A 4,957-nucleotide genomic window follows, 5' to 3' on the forward strand; every position below is an offset into this window, starting at 1 on the left:
AAGAAACGAGTTTAGCACTTTTCATGGAAGATTATAAAAATAATAAATATTTTCTTACCTATTTTTTTGCCCAGCACTGAACGATGTGTTCAAAACTTGGATAAGCCAGCTAGTCTCCCCACCCAGGGTCGTGTCTTTGAAGCATATATAAACTTCCCACAAAGCAGTGCAAACATATTTAATTTTACTTAAAGCAGTGTGTATAATACAATGTATTTTACATGCGCCATTTAAAAAATAAATTAAAAAATAAACATTAAAATTTAAAAGAAAAATGTTAGTAAAAATATAAATAAAATGTAAAGTACAGAACAAGAGCGAAGACGAGAGGACAGTAATAACAACAATTAAAACCCTAAAATTTCTTTGTTGTTTTAGAATATTCCATAAACTCTTAAAAAATATATTGTTATATATTCTTTTTGGCTTAATGCATCTATCTGCTGCATATTCTGCTTTATTTTTAATAAAAAGCCATGTGCCGCTTAGGTCTGCCTTGGACCGGTTTCTCATCGGAAACACACACACATTAACACATTAAACAATCGGTCGCCCCCGCCTCAGAGCCTCAGGTGTCAATGTACGTGTTGGGCAATTCTAATTAATTAATAAATTAAGAATGACAAATGATTTTCAAATGCCTTAATTAATCATTTTTAACGCACCAGCGACAGCTTCGAACGTGCGTCGGACAGGTGACGCCAACCAAAATGGTCAAGGAAAGGTGCCATCGAAATCATTTCGAACTTTGAATGGAATATTAATATATTTAATGGTGTTTTTTTATATTAAATGGTTTTTCTAAAGTGTACTTTTTATATTTAAATTAAACATAGAGTAAGGAATTAAGATTGCTTTTAAATATCAAATCAAATAAAAGCAATCCCAAAAGTATGCCATAAAAATTGAAAAAATTAGATATATATTGCAAAGCCGCATCAATAGACGACTCGATCCAGACACTTCCAATGGAAAATAAGTTTAACCACTTTTCTCATAATTTAAATATTTAAATTTAATCGAGACTTTAATAATTAAAGCAGCCATTTTTGTTAATCAGGCATTTTTTGTTGAAATGTAGGGAACAGAAAGGATTTCACTACTTTCTTGACTTGAGCTCTCATTTAAGCCTTAATATTAATTATAATATTTTATAGCGCAGTGTATTTTCAAAGCGTAAACAACTGCTTCCAGCCCCTGAGCTGATTTGGCCCGATCTCCATCTCCGCGTATATCGCTCGGTCCCAGCATCACAATCACAATCAATATTTGGTAAGCGTTTAATTGGCTGACAATCGCGGGCAAATGTCAACCGTGGAATGCCGGAGCAATGCGGCGGCTAATCAGAGACGGGGGCCACAATGACACCTGGTTATAGGTAGCTGCCTATCGGTATCAGTGGAGGCCAGGCAGGCAATGATCGATTGCAGTCGATCTGCTGAGGCTGGGGACATGGAAAGGTGTCACCGTGGCTGGACATTGACACAATCACGGACAGGGCGAGGTTCGAGTACCGATTTCCATTTCAATCGGTGGCAGTACATAAAAGCGACCCCCGAACTATTTGACACTGTTTTTCTTTATTTTTTTTTAAGGCAGTGAATGGTGATTAATTAGATTTGCCCAATGTGGATTGGAGAGGGGACCGAGATTAGCGCATCTCGAGGGGCATCAGCTGGAGAGCATGGGGCATGATGGAGCTGAGAGATATATTTACTCCAGCTATCAGGCGGCGGCAAAACGCATTTGATCCACGATGACGCGGTGGGATTTGTGGAAAAATATGCTGACTCTTGGGATCGTTCGGATCGTTCGTATCGATCGGCAAACACTTTTTGGAGTAATTTCAATTTCATAATTCGTTGCGCTAATCTCGTCTTTCTCATGATCGCCGAAAGAGAAAGATATATAGAGAGAGAACTGGAGCTGAGTCAGTGCATCTCTGGCTGTCCATCTCGATGCCAGATCCATTTCCAGCTACTTGCTTTTGTGCCTCATCATGCAAATGGATCCGCGCCTCTGATTGATACATAAACACGCGCAAACTCCTCCACAGATCGGATCTATTCCCGCCTCGGCGGCAATATCTAATAGAAATGTTTGAAGAAGACTTTCGTTTTTCCCCTGACATTTCTTATTATTTTGTTGTGAGTTGTGGCTTGAGGATTTTGCGGTTGCTTGCCGGCTGGCTCTTCCGTCGGCTGTCTAAGCCCTCTTCCGCTGTCTTTATCAATAAGCCAGCCGAGATAAGCTTGGGGGCCTGCTCGGGTCGAGCAGCTTCCTTGGCATGTCAGCTATTTTGCATAAATGACAGTCGCACACGGTCATGCCCATAAGCATATATACATATACACTCAGAGCTGGGAGCTTCAGCAAACAATCAAAAGTCGTCTAGTGCCAAGAATGGGCGTTACGAAGGGAGAAGCCTTGCCCGGTACGGTGGGACGAATCTTAAGGTTCTTTTTCTATGGGGTTATAAAAGCACAAAAGCACAAAGAGTATTACATTTTCTACAATACTTTTTCACCGACTTTTAATAAATATAAAATCCAATGTGATTATATGATAGATTTTTTCTAAGAGTTACAAAACATATCCTTAATTTTCACCATTTTCTTCTTAGTACACAGAGTCTGTTCCACTGTTTCCTATTCCAAGTCCGCCCAAATGGTGGCTAAGAGTGGGTTGGCAATGGGCGTGGGCTGGGGTCTGGGTGGGGGCGTGCCACCACTTGGTGTTGTTCCTGTCATCGTTGTTGCTATTTTCTGCCTGCGTATTTGGCGCGGCGCTTCCTTATTCTGCATACATGAATACGTAATTGAATTTTGCGGCGTGTTGTCAATTTTGTTTTTCCCGCCTGCATTTGAACAGTTTTTATTTTTTCCGAGACGGAGGTTTTCCGGCAGCCGGGCTGCTGTGCTTTTTCCTTGACTTTGTTGCACATTTGGCAGCGAATCCACTTAATTCAAAGACTTTTGCTTTCCGCAGAGCGAATCACTTGTTGCTTTTAAATTAATTTTAAAATGTAGAATATTAACTGGGCTTTAATTAAAATAATATGCTGGTTTGGGTATTGAAAAATTAGATAATACTAAGAACTTGTACATTTTGTGAAGATTTGTTTTGGCTTTACAAAAGAGCTAAACTTCTTTTAATTTAATAATTAAACAAGTCCTCTTAAAAATACCAAGACATCTCAAAATCAAGTTCCTCATTTCTACTAATTTCTGTGCTTCCCCCCAAAACCGTGAAGGATTTTTTGATTACCTACCTTTTCTAGGCAGACATTTTGCCCGTCACTTGACTTAATTGCAATTGGCAATGGTCGAGGAGCTCGAACCGGGCCACATCCAAGAACTTTGGCTCTAATGCAGTCGGCATAACAATTATCTGCAGCATCAGAGTGCCGAGTTCCAGAAGTCTGTGACATGAAATTGAAATTAAATGCGAGTACTCCTCCTATAAATATATATATTTACAGACATATATGTGTGTTATTTCTTTCTATGGCGCAGCTCATAACGACGTGCCCGGCATGTTTAATTATTTAGGATGATATTCAAAAATGGAATGAGTGAGAAAGATGAGTAGGAATACCGATTTTCATATGTACAGGCGCAGCGCAGGCCGTTTAATAAAAACCGAAATTAGCGGCGCATATATATAGGTGATGGATCTCGGATCTGAATCTCAAGAAACCCGATTCTCTCTACTCCATCTGCGGCAGACATTCCGACGTCTAGGCGGACTTATCTCCGGCATTTATCTACTGGATGCTGGATGCTGTAGATTCCCAAACACGCGATGGAGCGTCGTGAAGACTCCATTTAATTGCGGTACCGGTACGGTACGGAGCACTTTGGGTGATTGCATCTCGCTGCACCGACAGTTGATTATGCGTGCAATTAGAGCGCATCATCACTCACAATTTTTTAACACTTTCCTACTGGCCTAATGTCCGTTCATCAATCAGATTGGCGGCTGCGTAGAACTATCTTTTCCGCTGCCATATATATCTCGGCCTCAAACTAAAATCGCGGCTCTCTGGGAGTCATTATTTCCACATTTACCCGGCTCATTTATCAGCATTTTCTTTCTTTTTCCTTTGCACTTTGCGCCCACAACATCCCGAAAAAGAAAACTATGGAACTGTGGAAAAGGTGAAGAAAATTTCGATTTTGGTTTGTTACCTCTTGGTTTTTTTTTTTTTGAGAAATTTTACCTTATATGAAATGTAGGCTTTGTAATTTAGACATTAATCTAAATGTCTCAATTATTTGGTTTCTTGTTGGCTCCTAATTCCTTCTTTTTTGATTTTTTTTTTAGGTAATTATTAAGAAATCTAGAAAAAGGTATATATCTACTATATCATAGCCTAAGCATCATAAATATTTCCTATAAATCCCCGCAAAATCCCTTTGGCTCAACTCACAACTGTTCGTATTAGAATCCTAGGACTTTCCTGGCTAAAAAAAGGGAATCCTTCCAAATTGAATCTGACACTAAAATCAAGTGATGTATCGATGAGCGGCTTTGAGGTCATTTAGTGGCATTAGCCTGGGAATATCAGCAGTCGGTTGAGCCGCTCAAATTACCGACGAGAGCTTAGCTTCGATTCGGATGGGTTCCTGCTTATTTCTTTTTACCACTTGGAACCCCTCTGTCGTGTCGATGGGCCGTAAAAAATGACAAGTGCAAGCCGGAGCAAGGTGGAAAAGGGGTGCATAAATTTAGCTAAAATGTATCGCAATTGTTTCTGGCCCGGCTGGCGTTTAGCAACCCTCGCACTTCCCACTTTACCGAGGGTGGAATCGGGCGTTCTGGGGGGAAGCATGTGTTTATGGGTTTGACTTTTCATTTGATTTAATTTGCCACGGCCAGGGGGAGGAATTTGTGCGGCCCCAGATTAACTGTTGGCTTTTGGCACGTTCGTCAGAAACAATAAAATCAAATAAAA

General features: G+C 40.1%; 1 long non-coding RNA gene across 1 annotated transcript; it reads right to left on the bottom strand.

Moving 5' to 3' along the window:
- Window positions 1–2,658: 2,658 nt before the first annotated feature.
- LOC138929674 (uncharacterized) lies at window positions 2,659–4,252 on the bottom strand. Its single transcript, XR_011445909.1, has 3 exons — window positions 4,223–4,252; window positions 3,272–4,149; window positions 2,659–3,042 (listed from the first exon to the last, which is right to left on the bottom strand). It is a non-coding gene; the product is annotated as an uncharacterized lncRNA (long non-coding RNA).
- Between the last annotated feature and the right edge of the window lie 705 nt (window positions 4,253–4,957).

This window comes from Drosophila kikkawai, chromosome 2L (assembly GCF_030179895.1).
Source record: "Drosophila kikkawai strain 14028-0561.14 chromosome 2L, DkikHiC1v2, whole genome shotgun sequence".
NCBI lineage: Eukaryota > Metazoa > Arthropoda > Insecta > Diptera > Drosophilidae > Drosophila > Drosophila kikkawai.